The sequence below is a fragment of the Macaca fascicularis genome, chromosome 2, assembly GCF_037993035.2.
Source record: "Macaca fascicularis isolate 582-1 chromosome 2, T2T-MFA8v1.1".
NCBI classification, from domain to species: domain Eukaryota; kingdom Metazoa; phylum Chordata; class Mammalia; order Primates; family Cercopithecidae; genus Macaca; species Macaca fascicularis.
Window position 1 is genome coordinate 66,463,616 of NC_088376.1, and position 25,187 is coordinate 66,488,802.

The 25,187-nt window shown below is 40.7% G+C and overlaps 1 pseudogene; it reads left to right on the forward strand.

Moving 5' to 3' along the window:
* The first annotated feature begins 1,515 nt into the window (after window positions 1-1,515).
* LOC135969448 (uncharacterized) lies at window positions 1,516-3,211 on the forward strand (annotated as a pseudogene).
* The last annotated feature ends 21,976 nt before the right edge of the window (window positions 3,212-25,187 follow it).

Below are 25,187 nucleotides of genomic sequence, written 5' to 3' on the forward strand. Positions count from 1 at the left end.
TCACAGAGTTACAGCTTTCCTCTAAAGAAGTCTTTCGGTAAGACTGTTCTTGTGAAATTTGCAAAGTGATATTTGGAAGCCCGTGGAGGGCTATGGTGAAAAGGGAAATATCGTCAGATCAAAAGATGAAAGAAGCTTTCTGAGAAACTGTTTTGTGTTCTGTGAATTCATTTCACCGAGTTACAGCTTTCCCCTCCAGAAGCCGTTAGTTAAGATTGTTCTTGTGGAATTTGCAAAGGGATATTTGGAAGCCAATATAGGCCTATGGTGAAGAAGAAAATATCCTCAGATGAATACTGTAAAGAAGCTTTCTGAGAAACGGCTTTTGATATGTGACTTCCACTCACTGACTTACAGCTGTATTTCGTGGAGCTGTTTGCTAGTCTTATTTCTGTGGAATCTGAGAAATGATATTTCGGATCCCTTGCAAGACCATAGGGCCCAAGGAAATATCCTAGGATCAAAATGAGAAAGAAGCTTTCTGAGAAACTTCTTTGTGATCTGTGAATTCACATCACAGAGTTACACCTTTCCCCACAAAAGCCTTTCCCTAAGACTGTTTTTTTTTTTTAAATTTCCAAAATGAAATTTGGAAGCCCATGCAGTGCTATGAGGAAAGGAACAAAATCCTCAGATAAAAACTAAGAAGAAGCTTTCTGAGAAACTGCTTTGTGTTCTGTGGGTTCATCTCACAGACTTACAGCTTCCCCTCCAGAAGCTGTTCGCTATGATTGTTCTTGTGGAATTTGCAAAGAGATATTTGGAAGCCCATAGAGGCCTATGGTGAAAAAGAAAATATCCTCAGATGAAAACTGGCAAGAAGCTTTCTGAGAAACTTCTTTGTGATGTTTGACTTCCACTCACTGAGTCACAGCAGTATTTAGTGGAGCTGTTTCCTAGCATTATTTCTGTGGAATCTGAGAACTGATATTTCGGATCCCTTTGAAGTCTATAGGGCCAAATAAATATTCTCCGATCAAAATGAGAAAGAATCTTTCTGAGAAACTTCTTAGTGATCTGTGAATTCATCTCACAGTGTTACCGCTTTCCCCTCCAGAAGCCATTCGCTGAGACTGTTCCTGTGGACTTTGCAAAGGGATATTTGGAAGTCTGTAGAGGGCAAAGGTGAAGAAGAAAATATCCTCAGATGAAAATTTGAAAGAAGCTTTCTGAGAAACTGCTATGTGATGTGTGACTTCCACTCACTGAGTTACAGCTGTATTTCGTGGAGCTGTTTGTTAGCTTTATTTCTGTGGAATCTAAGAACTGATATTTCGGATCCCTTTGAAGTATATATGGTCAGAGGAAATATCCTCCGATCAAAATGAGAAAGAAGCTTTCTGAGAAACTTCTTTGTGTTCTGAAAATTCACATCACAGAGTTACAGCTTTTCCCTTAAGAAGGCTTTCTCTAAGACTGTTCTTGTGGAATTTTCAAAGTGATATTTGGAAGCCCATGGAGGGCTGCGGTGAAAGGCAAACAACCTCAGATGAAAACTGGAAAGAAGCTTTCTGAGAAACTGCTTTGTGTTCTGTGAATTCATCTCACAGAGTTACAGCTTTTCACTCCAGAAGCCATTCTCTAAGACTGTTCTTGTGGAATTTGCAAAGAGATATTTGGAAGCACATAGAGGCCTATGGTGAAAAAGAAAATATCCTCAGGTGAAAACCGGAAAGAAGCTTTCAGAAAAACGACTTTGTGATGTGTGACTTCCACTCACTGAGTTACAGCTGTATTTCGTGGAGATGATTGCTAGCCTTATTTCTGTGGAATCTGAGAACAGATACTTCGGATGACTTTGAAGACTATAGGGCCAAAGGAAAAATCTTCCGGTGAAAATGAGAAAGGAGCTTTCTGAGAAACTTCTTTGTGATCTGTTAATTCAACTCACAGAGTTACAGATTTCCGCTCAAGAAGCCTTTCCTTAAGTCTATCCTTGTGGAATTTGGAAAGTGATATCTGGAAGCCCAAGGAGGGCTATGGTGAAAAGAGAAATATCCACAGACAAAAACTGGAAAGAATCTTTCTGAGAAACTGCTTTGTGTTCTGTGAATTCACCTCACAGAGCTACAGCTTTCCCCTCCAGAAGCCGTTCGCTAAGACTGTTCTTGTGGACTTTGTAAAGGTATATTTGGAAGCACATATAGGCCTATAGTGAAAAAGAAAATGTCCTTGAGTTGAAAAGTGGAAAGAAGCTTTCTGAGCAACTGCTTTGTGATGTGTGACTTCCACTAACTGTGTTACAGCTGCATTTTGTGGACCTGTTTGCTAGTCTAATTTCTGTGAAATCTGAGAAATGATATTTCGGATCCCTTTGAAGACTATAGGACTAAAGGGAATATCCTCCAATCAAAATAAGAAAGAAGCTTTCTAAGAAACTTTTTGTGTTCTGTGAATTCATCTCCCAGAGTTACAGATTTCCGCTCAAGAAGCCTTTCGCTAAGACTGTTCTTCTGGAATTTGCAAAGTCATATTTGGAAGCCCATGGAGGGCTCTGGTGAAAAGGGAAATATCCTCAGATAAAAACTGGAAAGAAGCTTTCTGAGAAACTGCTTTGTGTTCTGTGAATTCACCTCACAGAGCTACAGCTTTCCCCTCCAGAAGCCGTTCGCTAAGACTGTTCTTGTGGACTTTGTAAAGGTATATTTGGAAGCACATATAGGCCTATAGTGAAAAAGAAAATGTCCTTGAGTTGAAAAGTGGAAAGAAGCTTTCTGAGCAACTGCTTTGTGATGTGTGACTTCCACTAATTGTGTTACAGCTGCATTTTGTGGACCTGTTTGCTAGTCTAATTTCTGTGAAATCTGAGAAATGATATTTCGGATCCCTTTGAAGACTATAGGACTAAAGGGAATATCCTCCAATCAAAATAAGAAAGAAGCTTTCTAAGAAACTTCTTTGTGTTCTGTGAATTCATCTCCCAGAGTTACAGATTTCCGCTCAAGAAGCCTTTCGCTAAGACTGTTCTTCTGGAATTTGCAAAGTCATATTTGGAAGCCCATGGAGGGCTCTGGTGAAAAGGGAAATATCCTCAGATAAAAACTGGAAAGAAGCTTTCTGAGAAACTGCTTTGTGTTCTGTGAATTCATCTCACAATGTTACAGCTTTCCCCTCAAGAAGCCTTTCACTAAGACTGTTCTTGTGGAATTTTCAAAGTGATATTTTGAAGCTCATGGAGGGCTATGGCGAAAAGGGAAGTATCCTCAGATAAAAACTGGAAAGAAGCTTTCTGAGAAACTGCTTTGTGTTCTGTGCATTCAGCTCACAGAATTACAGCTTTCCCTTCCAGAAGCCGTTCACAGAGACTGTTCTTGTGGAATTTGCAAAGTGATATTGGGAAGCTCATGGAGGGCTATAGTGAAAAGGGAAGTATCCTCAGATAAAAACTAGAAAGAAGCTTTCTGAGAAACTGCTTTGTTTTCTGTGAATTCAGCTTACAGAGTTACAGCTTTCCCCTGTAGAAGTTGTTCGCTGAGACTCTTCTTGAGGAAGTTGCAAAGGGATATTTGAAAGCCCTTAGAGGCCTATGGTGAAAAAGAAAATATACTCAGATGGAAACTGTAAAGAAGATTTCTGAGAAACTGCTATGTGATGTGTGACTTCCACTCACTGAGTTACAGTTGTATTTCGTGGAGCTGTTTGCTAGTCTTCTTTCTGTGGAATCTGAGAACTGATATTTCGGATCCCTTGGAAGACTATAGGGAAAAAGGAAATACCCTCTGATCAAAATGAGAAAGAAACTTTCTGAGAAACTTCTTTGTGATCTGTGAATTCATCTTCCAGAGTTACAGCTTTCCCCTCAAGAAGCCTTTCGCTAAGACTGTTCTTCGGGAATTTGCAAAGTGCTATTTGGAAGCCCATGGAGGTCTATGGTGAAAAGGGAAATATCCTCAGATAAAAATTGGAAAGAAGATTTCTGAGAAAGTGCTTTGTGTTCTGTGAATTCAGCTCACAGAATTACAGGTTTACCTTCCAGAAGCCATTCACAGAGACTGTTCTTGTGGAATTTGCAAAGGGACATTTGGAAGCCCATAGAGGGCAATGGTAAAAAAGAAAATATCCTCAGATGAAAACTGGAAAGAAGCTTTCTGAGAAACTGCTTTGTGATGTGTGACCTCCACTCACTGAGTTACAGCTGTATTTCGTGGAGCTGTATGCTAGCCTTATTTCTGTGCAATCTGAGAACTGATATTTCGGATCCCTTTGAAGACTATATTGCCAAAGGAAATATCCTCTGATCAAAATGACAACGAAGCTTTCAGAGAAACTTCTTTGTGATCTGTGAATTCATCTCCCAGAGTTACAGCTTCCCCCTTAAAAAGCCTTTCGCTGAGACTGTGCTCGGGGAATTGGCAAAGTGGTATTTGGAAGCCCTTGGAGGTCTATGGTGAAAAGGGAAATATCCTCAGATAAAAACTGGAAAGAAGCTTTCTGAGAAACTGCTCTGTGTTCTGTGAATTCAGCTCAAAGAGTTACAGCTTTCCCCTCCAGAAACCGATCTCTGACACTGTTCTTGTGGAATTTGCAAAGGGATATTTCGAAGCCCATAGAGGCCTATGGTGAAAAAAAAAAATATCCTCAGATGAAAACTGGAAAGAAGCTTTCTGAGAAACTGTTTTGTGATGTGTGACTGCCACTCACTGAGTTTCAGCTGTGTTTCGTGGAACTGTTTGCTAGGCTTATTTATGTCGAATCTGAGAACTGATATTTCGGATCCCTTGGAAGACTATAGTGCCAAAGGGAATATCCTCCAATCAAAATGAGAAAGAATCTTTCTGAGAAACTTCTTTGTGATCTGTGAATTCATCTCCCATAGTTACAGCATTCCCCTCAAGAAGCCTTTCGCTAAGATTGTTCCTGGGGAATTTGCAACGTGTTATTTGGAAGCTCCTGCAGGGCTATGCTGAAAAGGGAAGTATCCTCAGATAAAAACTGGAAAGAAGCTTCCTGAGAAACTGCTTTGTGTTCTGTGAATTCAGCTCACAGATTTACAGATTTCCCCTCCAGAAGCCGTTAGCTGAGACTGTTCTTGTGGAATTTGCAAAGGGACATTTGAAAGTCCATATAGGTCTATGGTGAAAAAGAAAATATCCTCAGATGGAAAATGAAAAGAAGCTTTCTGAGAAACTGCTTTGTGATGTGTGACTTCCACTCTCTCAGTTACAGCTGTATTTCGTGGAGCTGTTTGCTAGCCTTATTTCTGTGAAATCTAAGAACTGATATTTTGGATCCCTTTGAAGACTATAGGGCCAAAGGAAATATCCTCTGATCAAAATGAGCAAGAAGCTCTGTGAGAAACTTCTTTGTGATCTGTGAATTCATCTCTCAGAGTTACAGCTTTCCCTTCAAGAAGCCTTTCGCTAAGACTGTTCTTGGGGAATTTGCAAAGAGGTATTTGAAAGCCCATGGAAGTCTATGGTAAAAAGGGAAATATCCTCAGATAAAAACTGGAAAGAAGCTTTCTGAGAAACTGCTCTGTGTTCTGTGAATTCAGCTCACAGAGTTACAGCTTTCCCCTGCAGAAGCCGATCTCTGAGAGTGTTCTTGTGGAATTTGCAAAGGGATATTTGGAAGCCCATAGAGGCCTATGGTGAAAAAGAAAATATCCTCAGATGAAAACTGGAAAGAAGCTTTCTGAGAAACTGCTTTGTGATGTGTGACTGCCACTCACTGAGTTATAGCTGTATTTCGTGGAACTCTTTGCTAGCCTTATTTATGTGGAATATGAGAACTGATATTTCGGCTTACTTGGAAGACTATAGGGCCAAAGGAAATATCCTTAGATAACAAAGAGAAAGAAGCTATCTGAGAAACTTCTTTGTGATCTGTGAATTCGTCTGACAGAGTTACATATTTCCCCTTAAGAAGTCTTTCGCTAAGACTGTTCCTGTGGAATTTGCAAAGTCATATTTGTAAGCTCATGGAGGGCTATGGTGAAAAGGGAAGTATCCTCAGATAAAAATTGGAAAGAAGCTTTCTGAGAAACTGCTCAGTCTTCTGTGAATTCAGCTCACAGAGTTACAGCTTTCCCCTCCAGAAGCCGTTCGCTGAGACTGTTCGTGTGGAATTTGCAAAGGGATATTTGGAAGCCCTTAGAGGCCACAGGTAAAAAAGAAAATATCCATAGATGAAAACTGGAAAGAAACTTTCTGAGAATCTGCTTTGTGATGTGCGACTTCCACTCACTGAGTTACAGCTGTATTTCGTGGAGCTGTTTGCTAGCTTTATTTATGTGGAATCTAAGAACTGATAATTCGGAACCCTTTGAAGACTATAGGGCCAAAGGAAATATCCTCCGATCAAAATGAGAAGGAAGCTTTCTGAGAAACTTCTTTGTGATCTGTGAATTCATCTCCCAGAGTTACAGATTACCCCTCAAGAAACCTTTCGCTAAGAATGTTCTTGTGGAGTTTGCAAAGGGATATTTGGAAGCGCATAGAGTCCTATGGTGAAAAAGAAAATATCCTTAGATGAAAACTGGAAAGAAGGTTTCTGAGAAACTCCTTTGTGATGTGTGACTTCCACTCACTGAGTTACAGCTGTATTTCGTGGAGCTGTTTACTAGCTTTATTTCTGTGGAATCTAAGAACTGATATTTCGGATCCCTTTGAAGACTAGGACTAAAGGGAATAGCCTCTGATAAAAGAGAGAAAAAGCTTTCTAAGAAACTTCCTTGTGTTCTGTGAATTCATCTCCCAGTGTTACACTTTTCTCCTCAAGATGCCTTTCGCAAAGACTGTTCTTGGGGGATTTGCAAATTGATATTTGGAAGCCCATGGAGGGCTCTGGTGAAAAGGGAAATATCCTTAGATAAAAACTGGAAAGAAGCTTTCTGAGAAACTGCTTTGTGTTCTGTGAATTCAGCTCAAAGTGTTACAGCTTTCCCCTGCAGAAGACGTTCGCTGAGACTGTTCTTGTGGAATTTGCAAAGGGATATTTGGAAGCCCATAGAGGCCTATGATGAAAAAGAAAATATCCTCAGATGAAAACTGGAAAGAAGCTTTCTGAGAAACTGCTTTGTGATGGGTGACTTCCACACGCTGAGTTACAGCTGTATTTCGTGGAGCTGTTTGCTAGCCTTATTTCTTTGGAATCTGAGAACTGATACTTCGGATCCATTAGAAGACTATAGGGCCAAAGGAAATATCCTCCGATCAAAATGAGAAAGAAGCTTTCTGAGAAACATCTTTGTGTTCTGAGAAATCATCAAACAGAGTTACAGCTTTCCCCTCAAGAAGCCTTTCGCTAATACTGTTCTTGTGAAATTTGCAAAGTGATATTTGGAAGCCCATTCAGGGCTATCGTGAAAAAGGAAATATCCTCAGATGAAATCTGGAAAGCTTTCTGAGAAACTGCTCTGTGATGTGTGACTTCCACTCACAGAGTTACATCTGTATTTCGTGGATCTCTTTGCTAGCCTTATTTCTGTGGAATCTGAGAAGAGATATTTCGGATCCCTTTGGAGACTATAGGGCCAAAGGAAATATACTCCGATAACAAAGAGAAAGAAGCTTTGTGATGTGTGACTTCCACACACTGAGTTACAGCTGTATTTTGTGAAGCTGTTTGCTAGGTTTCTTTCTGTGGAATCTAAGAACTGATATTTCTGATCCCTTTGAAGACCATAGGGCTAAAGGAAATATCCTGCGATCAAAATGGGAAAGAAGCTTTCTAAAAAACTTCTTTGTATTCTTTGAATTCATCTCCCAGAGTTACAGCTTTCCCATCAAGAAGCCTTTTGCTAGGACTGTTCCTGTGGAATTTGCAAAGTGATATTTGGAAGCTCATGGAGGGCTATGGTGAAAAGGGAAACATCCTCAGATAAAAACTGGGAAGAAGCTTTCTGAGAAACTGCTTTGGTTTCTGTGAATTCAGCTCACAGAATTACAGCTTTCCCCTCCAGAAGCCGTTCGATGAGACTGTTCTTCTGGAATTTGCAAAGGGATATTTGGAAGCCCTTAGAGGCCAATGGAAAAAAAGAAAATATCCTCAGATGGAAACTGGAAAGAAGCTTTCTGAGAAACTGCTTTGTGATGTGTGACTTCCACTCACTGAGTTACAGCTGTATTTCGTGGAGCTGTTCGCTAGCCTTATTTCTGTGGAACCTGAAAACTGATATTTCGGATCCCTTGGAAGACTATACGGCCAAAGGAAATATCCTCTATCAAAACGAGAAAGAAGATTTCTGAGAAACTTTTTTGTGATCGGTGAATTCATGTTATGGAGTTACAGCTTTCCCCTCAAGAAGCCTTTCGCTAAGACTTTTCTTGTGGAATTTGCAAAGTGACATTTGGAAGCCCATGGAGGGCTATGGTGAAAAGGGATGCATCCTCAGATAAAAACTGGAAAGAAGCTTTCTGAGAAACTGCTATGTGTTTTGTGAATTCATCTCAAATTGTTACAACTTTCCCCGCCAGAAGACGTTCGCTAAGACTATTCTTGTGGAATTTGTAAAGGGATATTTGGAAGCTGATAGAGGCCTATGGTGAAAAAGAAAATATCCTCAGATGAAACTGGAAAGAAGCTTTCTGAGAAACTGCTTTGTGATGTGTGACTTCCTCTCACTGAGTTAAAGCTGTATTTCGTGGAGCTGTTTTCTAGCCTTATTTCTGTGGAATCTGAGAACTGATATTTCAGATCCCTTAGAAGACTGTAGGGACAAAGGAAATAATCTCCGATCAAAATGAGAGAGAAGCTTTCTGAGAAACTTCTTTGTGATTTGTGAATTCATCTCACAGAGTTACAGCTTTCCCCTCAAGAAGCCTTTCACTAAGACTGTTCTTGTGGAATTTGAAAAGTGATATATGGAACCCCTTGGAGGGCTATGGTGAAAAGGGAAGTATCCTCAGATAAAAAGGGGAAAGAATCTTTCTGAGAAACTGCTTTGTGTGCTGTGAATTCCTCTCACAGGGTTACATCTTTCCCCTCCAGAAGCCGATCGCTATGACTGTTCTTGTGGAATTTTCAAACGGATATTTGGAAGCCCATAGAGACCTATGGTGAAAAAGACAATATCTTCAGATGGAAACTGGAAAAAAACTTTCTAAGAAACTGCTGTGTGATGTGTAACTTCACTCACTGAGTTACAGCTGTATTTCGTGGAGCTGTTTTCTAGCCTTATTTCTGTGGAATCTGTGAACTGATATTTCGGATCCCTGAGAAGACTATAGGGCCAAAGTAAATATTCTCCGATCAAAATGAGAAAGAAGCTTTGTGAGAAACTTCTTTGTGATCTGTGAAATCATGTCACAGAGTTACAGCTTTCCCCTCAAGAAGCCTTTCGTTAAGACTGTTCTTGGGGAATTTGCAAAGTGATATTTGGAAACTCATGGGGGGCTATGGTGAGAAGGGAAGTATCCTCAGATAAAAAGTGGAAAGAATCTTTCTGAGAAACTGCTCAGTGTTCTGTGAATTCAGCTCACCGAGTTACAGCTTTAACCTCCAGAAGCCGTTCTCTCAGACTGTTCTTGAGGAATTTGTAAAGTGATATTTGGAAGCCCATGGAGGGCTATGGTGAAGAGGGAAGTATCCTCAGATAAAAAGTGAAAGAATCTTTCTGAGAAACTGCTATGTGATGTGTGACTTCCACTCACTGAGTTACAGCTGTATTTCGTGGAGCTATTTGCTAGCCTTATTTCTGAGGAATCTGATAACTGTTATTTCGGATCCCTTGGAAGACTATAGGGCTAAAGGAAATATCCTCAAATAAAAATGAGAAAGAAGCTTTTTGAGAAACTTCTTTGTGTTCTGTGAATTCATCTCACAGTGTTACAGCTTTCCCCTCAAGAAGCCTTTCGCTAAGACTGTTCTTGTGGAATTTGCAAAGTGATATTTTGAAGCCCATGGAGGGCTGTGGTGAAAAGGGAAATATCCTCAGATAAAAACAGGAAATAAGCTTTCTGAGAAACTGCTTTGTGTTCTGTGAATTCAGCTCGCAGAGTTACAGCTTTCCCCTCCAGAAGCCGTTCGCTGAGACTGTTCTTGTGGAATTTGCAAAGGGACATTTGGAAGCCCATAGAGGCCTATGGTGAAAAAGAAAATATCCTCAGATGAAAACTGGAAAGAAGCTTTCTGAGAAACTGCTTTGTGATGTGTGACTTCCACTCACTGAGTTACAACTGTATTTCGTGTTGCTGTTTGCTAGCCTTATTTCTGTCGAATCTGAGAACTGATATTTCTGATCCCTGGGAGGACTATAGGGCGAAAGGAAATATCCTCCAGTCAAAATGACAAAGTAGCTTTCAGAGAAACTTCTTTGTGATCTGGGAAGTCATCTCCCAGAGTTACAGCTCTCCCCTCAAGAAGCTTTCGCTGAGACTCTTCTTGGGGAATTTGCAAAGTGGTATTTGGAAGCCCATGGAGGTCTATGGTGAAAAGGGAAATATCGTCAGATAAAAACTGGAAAGAAGCTTTCTTAGAAACTGCTCTGTGTTGTGTGAATTCAGCTCACAGGTTTACAGCACTCCCCTCCATAAGCCATTCGCTGAGACTGTTCTTGTGGAATTTACAAAGCGATATTTGGAAGCCCTTAGGGGCCTATGGCGAAAAAGGAAATATCCTCAAATGAAAACTGGAAAGAAGCTTTCTGAGAAACTGCCTTGTGATGTGTGACTTCCACTCACTGAGTTACAGCTGTATTTCGTGGAGCTGTTTGCTAGCTTTCTTTCTGTGGAGTCTAAGAACTGATAATCCGGATCCCTTTGAAGACCATAGGGCTAAAGGAAATATCCTCCGATCAAAATGAGAAAGAAGCTTTCTAAGAAACCTCTTTGTGTTCTGTGAATTCATCTCCCTGACTTACAGCTTTCCCATAAAGAATCCTTTCGCTAACACTGTTCTTGTGGAATTTGCAAAGTGATATTTGGAAGCCCATGGAGTGCTATGCTGAAAAGGGAAATATCCTCAGATAAAAATGGGAAAGAAGCTTTCTGAAAAACTGCTTTGTGTTCTGTGAATTCATCTCAAAGAGTTACAGCTTTCCCCTCCAGAAGCTGTTCGCTAAGACCGTTCTTGTGGAATTTGCAAAGGGATATTTGGAAGCCCATAGAGGCCTACGGTGAAAAAGAAAATATCCTCAGATGAAAACTGGAAGGAAGGTTTCTGGGAAACTGCTTTGTGATATGTGACTTCCATTCCCTGAGTTACTGCTTTATTTCGTTTAGCCGTTTGCTAGCCTTATTTCTGTGGATTCTGAGAACTGATACTTCGGATCCATTGGAAGACTATACGGCCAAAGGAAATATCCTCGGATCAAAATGAGAAAGAAGCTTTCTGAGAAACTTCTTTGCATTCTGAGCTTTCATCTCACAGAATTACAGCTTTCCCCTCAAGAAGCCTTTTGCAAGGACTGTTCTTGTGGAATTTTCAAAGTGATATTAGGAGGCCCATTTAGGGCTATGGTGAAAAGGGAAATATCCTCACATAAAAACTGGAAAGAAGCTTTCTGAGAAACTGCTTTGTGTTCTGTGAATTCATCTCACAGAGTTACAGCTTTCCCCTACAGAAGCCATTCGCTAAGACTGTTCTTGGGGAATTTGCAAAGAGATATTTGGAAGACCATAGAGGCCTATGGTGAAAAGAAAATATCCTCAGATGAAAACTGGAAAGAAACTTTCTGAGAAACTGCTTTGTGATGTGTGACTTCCACTCAGTGAGTTACAGCTGTAATTCATGGAGCTGTTTGCTAGCCTTATTCCTGTGGAATCTGAGAACTGACTTTTCGGATTCCTTTGAAGACTATAGGGTCAAAGAAATATCCTCCGATCAAAATGAGAAAGAAACTTTATTAGAAACTTCTCTGTGATACGTGAATTCATCTCCCAGAGTTACAGATTTCCCCTCAAGAAGTCTTTCGTAAATACTGTTCTTTTGGAATTGGCAAAGTGATATTTGGAAGCTCAAAGAGGGCTATGGTGAAAAGGGAAGCATCCTCAGATAAAAACGGGAAAGAAGCTTTCTGAGAAACTGCTTTGTGTTCTGGGAATTCAGCTCTCAGAGTTACAGCTTTCCCCTGCAGAAGCCGTTCGCAGAGACTGTTCTTGTGGAATTTGTAAAGGGATATTTGGATGCCCATGGAAGCCTATGGTAAAAAAGAAAATATCGTCAGATGAAAACTGGAAAGAAGTTTTCTGAGAAACTGCTTTGTGATGTGTGACTTCCACTCACTGAGTTACAGCTGTATTTCGTGGAGCTGTTTGCTACCTTTATTTCTGTGGAATCTAAGACCTGATATTTCGGATCTCTTTGAAGACTATGCGGCTAAAGTGTATATCCTCCGATCAAAATTAGACAGAAGCTTTCTAAGAAATTTCTTTGTGTTCTGTGAATTCATCTCCCAGAGTTACAGCTTTCCCCTCAAGCAGCCTCTCACTAAGACTGTTCTTGTAGTATTTGCAAAGTGATATTTGGAAGCCCATGCAGGGCTATGGTGAAACGAGAAATATCCTCAGATAAAAACTGGAAAGAAGCTTTCTGAGAAACTGCTTTGTGTTCTGTGAATTAAGGTCACGGAATTACAGCTTTCCCCTCCAGAAGCCGTTCGCAGAGACTGTTCTTGTGGAATTTGCAAAGGGATATTTGGAAGCCCGTAGAGGCCTATTGTAAAAAAGAAAATATCCTCAGATGAATACTGGAAAGAAGCTTTCTGAGAAAATGCTTTGTGATGTGTGACTTCCACTCACTGAGTTACAGCTGTATTTTGTGGAGCTGTTTGCTAGGTTTCTTTCTGTGGAATCTAAGAACTGATATTTCTGATCCCTTTGAAGACCATAGGGCTAAAGGAAATATCCTCCGATCAAAATGAGAAAGAAGCTTTCTAAAAAACTTCTTTGTATTCTTTGAATTCATCTCCCAGAGTTACAGCTTTCCCTTCAAGAAGCCTTTCGCTAGGACTGTTCTTGTGGAATTTGCAAAGTGATATTTGGAAGCTCATGGAGGGCTATGGTGAAAAGGGAAACATCCTCAGATAAAAAGTGGAAAGAAGCTTTCTGAGAAACTCTTTGTGATGTGTGACTTCCACTCACTGAGTTACACCTGTATTTTGTGGAGCTGTTTGCTAGGTTTCTTTCTGTGGAATCTAAGAACTGATATTTCTGATCCCTTTGAAGACCATAGGGCTAAAGGAAATATCCTCCGATCAAAATGAGAAAGAAGCTTTCTAAAAAACTTCCTTGTATTCTTTGAATTCATCTCCCAGGGTTACAGCTTTCCCTTCAAGAAGCCTTTCGCTAGGACTGTTTTTGTGGAATTTGCAAAGTGATATTTGGAAGCTCATGGAGGGCTATGGTGAAAAGGGAAACATCCTCAGATAAAAAGTGGAAAGAAGCTTTCTGAGAAACTCTTTGTGATGTGTGACTTCCACTCACTGAGTTACACCTGTATTTCTTGGAGCTGTTTGCTAGCCATATTTATGTCGAATCTGAGAACTGATATTTCCGATCCCTGTGAAGACTATAGGGCCAAAGGAAATATCCTCCGATAACAAAGAGAAAGAAGCTTTCTGGGAAACTTCTTTGTGTTCTGTGAAATCAGCTCACAGAGTTACAGCTTTCCCCTCAAGAAGCCTTTCGCTAAGACTGTACTTGTGGAATTTGCAAAGTGATAATTGGAAGCCCCTGGAGGGTTATGGTGAAAAAGGAAATATCCTCAGATGAAAACTGGAAAGAAGCTTTCTGAGAAACTGCTTAGTGTTCTGTGAATTCATCTCACAGAGTTACATCTTTCCCCTCATGAAGCCTTTCGCAAAGCCTGTTCCTGTGGAATTTGCAAAGTGATATTTGGAAGCCCATAGAGGCCTATGGTGAAAAAGAAAATATCCTCAGATGGAAACTGTAAAGAAGCTTTCTGAGAAACTGCTTTGTGATGTGTGACTTCCTCTCACTGAGTTAAAGCTGTATTTCGTGGAGCTGTTTTCTTTTTTTTTTTTTTTAATTTATTTATTATTATTATACTTTAAGTTGTAGGGTACATGTGCATAATGTGCAGGTTTGTTACATATGTATACTTGTGCCATGTTGGTGTGCTGCACCCATCAACTCATCATTTACATCAGGTATAACTCCCAATGCAATCCCTCCCCCCTCCCCCCTCTCCATGATAGGCCCCTGTGTGTGATGTTCCCCTTCCTGAGTCCAAGTGATCTTATTGTTCAGTTCCCACCTATGAGAGAAAACATGCGGTGTTTGGTTTTCTGTTCTTGTGATAGTTTGCTAAGAATGATGGTTTCCAGCTGCATCCATGTCCCTACAAAGGACACAAACTCATCCTTTTTTATGGCTGCATAGTATTCCATGGTGTATATGTGCCACATTTTCTTAATCCAATCTGTCACTGATGGACATTTGGGTTGATTCCAAGTCTTTGCTATTGTGAATAGTGCTGCAATAAACATACGTGTGCATGTGTCTTTATAGCAGCATAATTTATAATCCTTTGGGTATATACCCAGTAATGGGATGGCTGGGTCATATGGTACATCTAGTTCTAGATCCTTGAGGAATCGCCATACTGTTTTCCATAATGGTTGAACTAGTTTACAATCCCACCAACAGTGTAAAAGTGTTCCTATTTCTCCACATCCTCTCCAGCACCTGTTGTTTCCTGACTTTTTAATGATTGCCATTCTAACTGGTGTGAGATGGTATCTCATTGTGGTTTTGATTTGCATTTCTCTGATGGCCAGTGATGATGAACATTTTTTCATGTGTCTGTTGGCTGTATGAATGTCTTCTTTTGAGAAATGTCTGTTCATATCCTTTGCCCACTTTTCGATGGGGTTGTTTGTTTTTTTCTTGTAAATTTGTTTGGGTTCTTTGTAGGTTCTGGATATTAGCCCTTTGTCAGATGAGTAGATTGCAAAAATTTTCTCCCACTCTGTAGGTTGCCTGTTCACTCTGATGGTAGTTTCTTTTGCTGTGCAGAAGCTCTTTAGTTTAATGAGATCCCATTTGTCAATTTTGGCTTTTGCTGCTGTTGCTTTTGGTGTTTTAGACATGAAGTCTTTCCCCATGCCTATGTCCTGAATGGTACTACCTAGGTTTTCCTCTAGGATTTTTTATGGTATGAGGTCTAACATTTAAGTCTCTAATCCATCTTGAATTAATTTTCGTATAAGGAGTAAGGAAAGGATCCAGTTTCAGCTTTCTACTTATGGCTAGCCAATTTTCCCAGCACCATTTATTAAATAGGGAATCCCTTCCCCATTTCTTGTTTCTCTCAGGTTTGTCAAAATCAGATGGCTATAGATGTATGGTATTATTTCTGAGGACTCTGTTCTGTTCCATTGGTCTATATCTCTGTTTTGGTACCAGTACCATGCTGTTTTGGTTACTGTAGCCTTGTAGTATAGTTTGATGTCAGGTAGTGTGATGTCTCCAGCTTTGTTCTTTTGACTTAGGATTGTCTTGGAGATGCGGGCTCTTTTTTGGTTCCATATGAACTTTAAAGCAGTTTTTTCCAATTCTGTGAAGAAACTCATTGGTAGCTTGATGGGGATGGCATTGAATCTATAAATTACCTTGGGCAGTATGGCCATTTTCACGATATTGATTCTTCCTATCCATGAGCATGGTATGTTCTTCCATTTGTTTGTGTCCTCTTTGATTTCACTGAGCAGTGGTTTGTAGTTCTCCTTGAAGAGGTCCTTTACATCCCTTGTCAGTTGGATTCCTAGGTATTTTATTCTCTTTGAAGCAATTGTGAATGGAAGTTCATTCCTGATTTGGCTCTCTGTTTGTCTGTTACTGGTGTATAAGAATGCTTGTGATTTTTGCACATTAATTTTGTATCCTGAGACTTTGCTGAAGTTGCTTATCAGCTTAAGGAGATTTTGGGCTGAGACAATGGGGTTTTCTAAATATACAATCATGTCATCTGCAAACAGGGACAGTTTGACTTCTTCTTTTCCTAACTGAATACCCTTGATTTCTTTCTCTTGCCTGATTGCCCTAGCCAGAACTTCCAACACTATGTTGAGTAGGAGTGGTGAGAGAGGGCATCCCTGTCTTGTGCCAGTTTTCAAAGGGAATGTTTCCAGTTTTTGCCCATTCAGTATGATATTGGCTGTGGGTTTGTCATAAATAGCTCTTATTATTTTGAGGTACATTCCATCAATACCGAATTTATTGAGCGTTTTTAGCATGAAAGGCTGTTGAATTTTGTCAAAAGCCTTTTCTGCATCTATTGAGATAATCATGTGGTTCTTGTCTTTGGTTCTGTTTATATGCTGGATTATGTTTATTGATTTGCGAATGTTGAACCAGCCTTGCATCCCAGGGATGAAGCCCACTTGATCATGGTGGATAAGCTTTTTGATGTGTTGCTGAATCCGGTTTGCCAGTATTTTATTGAGGATTTTTGCATCGATGTTCATCAGGGATATTGATCTAAAATTCTCTTTTTTTGTTGTGTCTCTGCCAGGCTTTGGTATCAGGATGATGTTGGCTTCATAAAATGAGTTAGGGAGGATTCCCTCTTTTTCTATTGATTGGAATAGTTTCAGAAGGAATGGTACCAACTCCTCCTTGTACCTCTGGTAGAATTCAGCTGTGAATCCATCTGGTCCTGGACTTTTTTTGGATGGTAGGCTATTAATTATTGCCTCAATTTCAGAGTCTGCTATTGGTCTATTCAGGGATTCAGCGTCTTCCTGGTTTAGTCTTGGGAGAGTATAAGTGTCCAGGAAATTATCCATTTCTTCTAGATTTTCCAGTTTATTTGCGTAGAGGTGTTTATAGTATTCTCTGATGGTACTTTGTATTTCTGTGGGGTCGGTGGTGTTATCCCCTTTATCATTTTTAATTGCGTCGATTTGATTCTTCTCTCTTTTCTTCTTTATTAGTCTTGCTAGTGGTCTGTCAATTTTGTTGATCTTTTCAAAAAACCAACTCCTGGATTCATTGATTTTTTGGAGAGCTTTTTGTGTCTCTATCTCCTTCAGTTCTGCTCTGATCTTAGTTATTTCTAGCCTTCTGCTAGCTTTCGAATGTGTTTGCTCTTGCTTCTCTAGTTCTTTTAATTGTGATGTTAGAGTGTCAATTTTAGATCTTTCCTGCTTTCTCTTGTGGGCATTTAGTGCTATAAATTTCCCTCTACACACTGCTTTAAATGTGTCCCAGAGATTCTGGTATGTTGTATCTTTGTTCTCATTGGTTTCAAAGAACATCTTTATTTCTGCCTTCATTTCATTATGTACCCAGTAGTCATTCAGGAGCAGGTTGTTCAGTTTCCATGTAGTTGAGCGGTTTTGATTGAGTTTCTTAGTTCTGAGTTCTAGTTTGATTGCACTGTGGTCTGAGAGACAGTTTGTTATAATTTCTGTTCTTGTACATTTGCTGAGGAGTGCTTTACTTCCAATTACGTGGTCGATTTTGGAATAAGTACGATGTGGTGCTGAGAAGAATGTATATTCTGTTGATTTGGGGTGGAGAGTTCTATAGATGTCTATTAGGTCTGCTTGCTGCAGAGATGAGCTCAATTCCTGGATATCCTTGTTAACTTTCTGTCTCGTTGATCTGTCTAATGTTGACAGTGGAGTGTTGAAGTCTCCCATTATTATTGTATGGGAGTCTAAGTCTCTTTGTAAGTCTCTAAGGACTTGCTTGATGAATCTGGGTGCTCCTGTATTGGGTGCATATATATTTAGGATAGTTAGCTCTTCCTGTTGAATTGATCCCTTTACCATTATGTAATGGCCTTCTTTGTCTCTTTCGATCTTTGATGGTTTAAAGTCTGTTTTATCAGAGACTAGTATTGCAACCCCCTTTTTTTTGTTCTCCATTTGCTTGGTAAATCTTCCTCCATCCCTTTATTTTGAGCCTATGTATGTCTCTGCGTGTGAGATGGGTCTCCTGAATACAGCAGACTGATGGGTCTTGACTCTTTATCCAGTTTGCAGTCTGTGTCTTTTAATTGGACCATTTAGTCCATTTACATTTAAGGTTAAGATTGTTATGTGTGAACTTGATCCTGCCATTATGATATTAACTGGTTATTTTGCTCGTTAGTTGATGCAGTTTCTTCCTAGCCTCGATGGTCTTTACATTTTGGCATGTTTTTGCAATGGCTGGTACCGGTTGTTCCTTTCCATGTTTAGTGCTTCCTTCAGGGTCTCTTGTAAGGCAGGCCTAGTGGTGACAAAATCTCTGAGCATTTGCTTATCTGTAAAGGATTTTATTTCTCCTTCACTTATGAAACTTAGTTTGGCTGGATATGAAATTCTGGGTTTAAAATTCTTTTCTTTAAGAATGTTGAATATTGGCCCCCACTCTCTTCTGGCTTGGAGAGTTTCTGCCGAGAGATCTGCTGTTAGTCTGATGGGCTTCCCTTTGAGGGTAACCCGAGCTTTCTCTCTGGCTGCCCTTAAGATTTTTTCCTTCATTTCAACTTTGGTGAATCTGGCAATTATGTGTTTTGGAGTTGCTCTTCTCGAGGAGTATCTTTGTGGCGTTCTCTGTATTTCCTGGATTTGAATGTTGGCCTGCCCTACTAGGTTGGGGAAGTTCTCCTGGATGATATCCTGAAGAGTGTTTTCCAACTTGGTTCCATTTTCCCCCTCACTTTCAGGCACCCCAATCAGACGTAGATTTGGTCTTTTTACATAATCCCATACTTCTTGCAGGCTTTGTTCATTTCTTTTTCTTCTTTTTTCTTTTGGTTTCTCTTCTCACTTCATTTCATTCATTTGATCCTCAATCGCAGATACTCTTTCTTCCAGTTGATCGAGTCGGTTACTGAAGCTTGTGCATTAGTCACGTATTTCTCGTGTCATGGTTTTCATCTCTTTCATTTCGTTTATGAACTTCTCTGCATTAATTACTCTAGCCATCAATTCTTCCACTTTTTTTTCAAGATTTTTAGTTTCTTTGCGCTGGGTATGTAATTCCTCCTTTAGCTCTGAGAAATTTGATGGACTGAAGCCTTCTCTCATCTCGTCAAAGTCATTCTCCATCCAGCTTTGATCCGTTGCTGGCGATGAGCTGCGCTCCTTTGCCGGGGGAGATGCGCTCTTATTTTTTGAATTTCCAGCTTTTCTGCCCTGCTTTTTCCCCATCTTTGTGGTTTTATCTGCCTCTGGTCTTTGATGATGGTGATGTACTGATGGGGTTTTGGTGTAGGTGTCCTTCCTGTTTGATAGTTTTCCTTCTAACAGTCAGGACCCTCAGCTGTAGGTCTGTTGGAGATTGCTTGAGGTCCACTCCAGACCCTGTTTGCCTGGGTATCAGTAGCAGAGGCTGCAGAAGATAGAATATTTCTGAACAGCGAGTGTACCTGTCTGATTCTTGCTTTGGAAGCTTCCTCTCAGGGGTGTACTCCACCCTGTGAGGTGTGGGGTGTCAGACTGCCCCTAGTGGGGAATGTCTCCCAGTTAGGCTACTCAGGGGTCAGGGACCCACTTGAGCAGGGAGTCTGTCCCTTCTCAGATCTCAACCTCCGTGTTGGGAGATCCACTGCTCTCTTCAAAGCTGTCAGACAGAGTCGTTTGCATCTGCAGAGGTTTCCGCTGTGTTTGTTATTGCCCTGTCCCCAGAGGTGGAGTCTACAGAGACAGGCAGGTTTCCTTGAGCTGCTGTGAGCTCCACCCACTTCGAGCTTCCCAGAAGCTTTGTTTACCTACTTAAGCCTCAGCAATGGCGGGCGCCCCTCCCCCAGCCTCGCTGCTGCCTTGCCGGTAGATCACAGACTGCTGTGCTAGCAATGAGGGAGGCTCCGTGGGTGTGGGACCCTCCCGGCCAGGTGTGGGATATGATCTCCTGGTGTGCCTGTTTGCTTAAAGCGCAGTATTGGGGTGGGAGTTACCCGATTTTCCAGGTGTTGAGTGTCTCCGTTCCCCTGGCTAGGAAAAGGGATTCCCTTCCCCCTTGCGCTTCCCAGGTGAGGCAATGCCTCGCCCTGCTTCAGCTCTCGCTGGTCGCGCTGCAGCAGCTGACCAGCACCGATCGTCCGGCACTCCCCAGTGAGATGAACCCAGTACCTCAGTTGAAAATGCAGAAATCACCGGTCTTCTGTGTCGCTCATGCTGGGAGTTGGAGACTGGAGCTGTTCCTATTCGGCCATCCATGGAGCTGTTTTCTAGCCTTATTTCTGTGGAATCTGGATCCCTTAGAAGACTGTAGGGACAAAGGAAATATCCTCCGATCAAAATGAGAAAGAAGCTTTCTGAGAAACTTCTTTGTGATTTGTGAATTCATCTCACAGAGTTACAGCTTTCCCCTCAAGAAGCCTTTCACTAAGACTGTTCTTGTGGAATTTGAAAAGTGATATATGGAACCCCTTGGAGGGCTATGGTGAAAAGGGAAGTATCCTCAGATAAAAAGGGGAAAGAATCTTTCTGAGAAACTGCTTTGTGTGCTGTGAATTCCTCTCACAGGGTTACATCTTTCCCCTCCAGAAGCCGATCGCTATGACTGTTCTTGTGGAATTTTCAAACGGATATTTGGAAGCCCATAGAGACCTATGGTGAAAAAGACAATATCTTCAGATGGAAACTGGAAAAAAACTTTCTAAGAAACTGCTGTGTGATGTGTAACTTCACTCACTGAGTTACAGCTGTATTTCGTGGAGCTGTTTTCTAGCCTTATTTCTGTGGAATCTGTGAACTGATATTTCGGATCCCTGAGAAGACTATAGGGCCAAAGTAAATATTCTCCGATCAAAATGAGAAAGAAGCTTTGTGAGAAACTTCTTTGTGATCTGTGAATTCATGTCACAGAGTTACAGCTTTCCCCTCAAGAAGCCTTTCGCTAAGACTGTTCTTGGGGAATTTGCAAAGTGATATTTGGAAACTCATGGAGGGCTATGGTGAGAAGGGAAGTATCCTCAGATAAAAAGTGGAAAGAATCTTTCTGAGAGACTGCTCAGTGTTCTGTGAATTCAGCTCACCGAGTTACAGCTTTAACCTCCAGAAGCCGTTCTCTCAGACTGTTCTTGAGGAATTTGTAAAGTGATATTTGGAAGCCCATGGAGGGCTATGGTGAAGAGGGAAGTATCCTCAGAAAAAAAGTTTAAGAATCTTTCTGAGAAACTGCTATGTGATGTGTGACTTCCACTCACTGAGTTACAGCTGTATTTCGTGGAGCTATTTGCTAGCCTTATTTCTGAAGAATCTGATAACTGTTATTTCGGATCCCTTGGAAGACTATAGGGCTAAAGGAAATATCCTCAAATAAAAATGAGAAAGAATCTTTCTGAGAAACTTCTTTGTGATCTGTGAAATCACCTGCCAGAGTTACAGCTTTCCCTTCAAGAAGCCTTTCGATAAGACTGTTCTTGTGGAATTTGCAAAGTGATATTTTGAAGCCCATGGAGGGCTGTGGTGAAAAGGGAAATATCCTCAGATAAAAACAGGAAATAAGCTTTCTGAGAAACTGCTTTGTGTTCTGTGAATTCAGCTCGCAGAGTTACAGCTTTCCCCTCCAGAAGCCGTTCGCTGAGACTGTTCTTGTGGAATTTGCAAAGGGACATTTGGAAGCCCATAGAGGCCTATGGTGAAAAAGAAAATATCCTCAGATGAAAACTGGAAAGAAGCCTTCTGAGAAACTGCTTTGTGATGTGTGACTTCCACTCACTGAGTTACAGCTGTATTTCGTGGTGCTGTTTGCTAGCCTTATTTCTGTGGAATCTGAGAACTGATATTTCTGATCCCTGGGAGGACTATAGGGTGAAAGGAAATATCCTGCAGTCAAAATGACAAAGTAGCTTTCAGAGAAACTTCTTTGTGATCTGGGAAGTCATCTCCCAGAGTTACAGCTCTCCCCTCAAGAAGCTTTCACTGAGACTGTTCTTGGGGAATTTGCAAAGTGGTATTTGGAAGCCCATGGAGGTCTATGGTGAAAAGGGAAATATCGTCAGATAAAAACTGGAAAGAAGCTTTCTTAGAAACTGCTCTGTGTTGTGTGAATTCAGCTCACAGGTTTACAGCACTCCCCTCCATAAGCCATTCGCTGAGACTGTTCTTGTGGAATTTACAAAGCGATATTTGGAAGCCCATAGGGGCCTATGGCGAAAAAGGAAATATCCTCAAATGAAAACTGGAAAGAAGCTTTCTGAGAAACTGCCTTGTGATGTGTGACTTCCACTCACTGAGTTACAGCTGTATTTCGTGGAGCTGTTTGCTAGCTTTCTTTCTGTGGAGTCTAAGAACTGATAATCCGGATCCCTTTGAAGACCATAGGGCTAAAGGAAATATCCTCCGATCAAAATGAGAAAGAAGCTTTCTAGGAAACCTCTTTGTGTTCTGTGAATTCATCTCCCTGACTTACAGCTTTCCCATAAAGAATCCTTTCGCTAACACTGTTCTTGTGGAATTTGCAAAGTGATATTTGGAAGCCCATGGAGTGCTATGCTGAAAAGGGAAATATCCTCAGATAAAAATTGGAAAGAAGCTTTCTGAAAAACTGCTTTGTGTTCTGTGAATTCATCTCAAAGAGTTACAGCTTTCCCCTCCAGAAGCTGTTCGCTAAGACAGTTCTTGTGGAATTTGCAAAGGGATATTTGGAAGCCCGTAGAGGCCTATTGTAAAAAAGAAAATATCCTCAGATGAAAACTGGAAAGAAGCTTTCTGAGAAAATGCTTTGTGATGTGTGACTTCCACTCACTGAGTTACAGCTGTATTTTGTGGAGCTGTTTGCTAGGTTTCTTTCTGTGGAATCTAAGAACTGATATTTCTGATCCCTTTGAAGACCATAGGGCTAAAGGAAATATCCTCCGATCAAAATGAGAAAGAAGCTTTCTAAAAAACTTCTTTGTATTCTTTGAATTCATCTCCCAGAGTTACAGCTTTCCCTTCAAGAAGCCTTTCGCTAGGACTGTTCTTGTGGAATTTGCAAAGTGATATTTGGAAGCTCATGGAGCGCTATGGTGAAAAGGGAAACATCCTCAGATAAAAAGTGGAAAGAAGCTTTCTGAGAAACTCTTTGTGATGTGTGACTTCCACTCACTGAGTTACACCTGTATTTCTTGGAGCTGTTTGCTAGCCATATTTATGTCGAATCTGAGAACTGATATTTCCGATCCCTGTGAAGACTATAGGGCCAAAGGAAATATCCCCCGATAACAAAGAGAAAGAAGCTTTCTGGGAAACTTCTTTGTGTTCTGTGAAATCAGCTCACAGAGTTACAGCTTTCCTCTCAAGAAGCCTTTCGCTAAGACTGTACTTGTGGAACTTGCAAAGTGATATTTGGAAACTCATGGAGGGCTATGGTGAGAAGGGAAGTATCCTCAGATAAAAACTGGAAAGAATCTTTCTTAGAAACTGCTCAGTGTTCTGTGAATTCAGCTCACCGAGTTACAGCTTTCCCCTCCAGAAGCCGTTCGCTCAGACTGTTCTTGTGGAATTTGCAAAGGGATATTTGGAAGCCCGTAGAAGACAATGGTAAAAAAGAAAATATCCATAGATGAAAACTGGAAAGAAACCTTCTGAGAATCTGCTTTGTGATGTGTGACTTCCACTCACTGAGTTACAGCTGTATTTCGTGGAGCTGTTTGCTAGCTTTATTTCTGTGGAATCTAAGAACTGATATTTCTGAACCCTTTGAAGACTATAGAGCCAAAGGAAATATCCTCCGATCAAAATGAGAAGGAAGCTTTCTGAAAAACTTCTTTGTGATCTGCGAATTCATCTCCCAGAGTTACAGATTTCCACTCAAGAAGCCTTTCGCTAAGATTGTTCTTGTGGAATTTGCAAAGGGATATTCGGAAGCCCATAGAGGACTATGGTGAAAAAGAAAATATCCTCAGATGAAAACAGGAAAGAAGGTTTCTGAGAAACTGCTTTGGATTTGTGACTTCCACTCACTGAGTTAGAGCTGTATTTCGTGGAGCTGTTTACTATTTTTATTTCTGTGGAATCTAAGAAGTGATATTTCGGATCCCTTTGAAGACTATAGGACTATAGGGAATAGACTCCGATCCAAATGAGAAAGAAGCTTTCTAAGAAACTTCTTTGTCTTCTGTGAATTCATCTCCCAGAGTTACACTTTTTTCCTCAAGATGCCTTTCGCAAAGATTGTTCTTGGGGGATTTGCAAATTGATATTTGGAAGCCCATGGAGGGCTCTGGTGAAAAGGGAAATATCCTAAGATAAAAACTGCAAAGAAGCTTTCTGAGAAACTGCTTTGTGTTCTGTGAATTCAGCTCAAAGAGTTACAGCTTTCCCCTGCAGAAGACGTTCGCTAAGACTGTTCTTGTGGAATTTGCAAAGGGATATTAGGAAGCCCATAGAGACCTATGGTGAAAAAGAAAATATCCTCAGATGGAAACTGAAAAAAAAATTTTGTAAGAAACTGCTTTGTATTGGTTGACTTCCACTCATTGAGTTACAACTGTATTTATGAAGCTGTTTGCTAGCCTTATTTCTGTGGAATCTGAGAACTGATATTTTGGATCCCATGGAAGACTATAGGGCCAAAGGAAATATCCTCTGATCAAAATGAGAAAGAAGCTTTCTGAGAAACTTCTTTGTGATTTGTGAAATCTCCCAGAGTTACAGCTTTCCCCTCCAGAAGTCTTTTGCTAAGAATGTTCTTGTGGAATATGCAACGTGATATTTGGAAGCTCATGTAGGGCTATGGTGCAAAGGGAAGTATCCTCAGATAAAAACTGAAAAGAAGCTTTCTGAGATACTGCTTTGTGATCTGTGAATGCAGCTCACAGAGTTACAGCTTTCCTCTCCTGAAGCCGATCACTAAGACTGTTCTTGTGGAATTTGCAGAGGGATATTTTGAAGCCCATAGAGGCCTATTTTAAAAAAGAAAATATCCTCACATGAATACTGGAAAGAAGATTTCTGAGAAACTGCTTTGTGATGTGTGACTTCCACTCACTGAGTTACAGCTGTATTTCGTGGAGTTGTTTGCTAGCTTTATTTCTGTGGAATGTAAGACCTGATATTTCGGATCTCTTTGAAGACAATAGGGCTAAAGTGAATATCCTCCGATCAAAATGAGAAAGAAGCTTTCTAAGAAACTTCTTTGCGTTCTGTGAATTCATCTCCCAAAGATACAGCTTTCCCCTCAAGAAGCCTTTGGCTAAGACTGTTCTTGTGTAATATGCAAAGTGATATTTGAAAGCCCATGGAGGGCTATGTAGAAAAGGGAAATATCCTCAGACAAAACTAGAAAGAAGCTTTCTGAGAAATACTTTGTCTTCTGTGAATTCATCTCAAAGAGTTACAGCTTTCCCCTCCAGAAGAC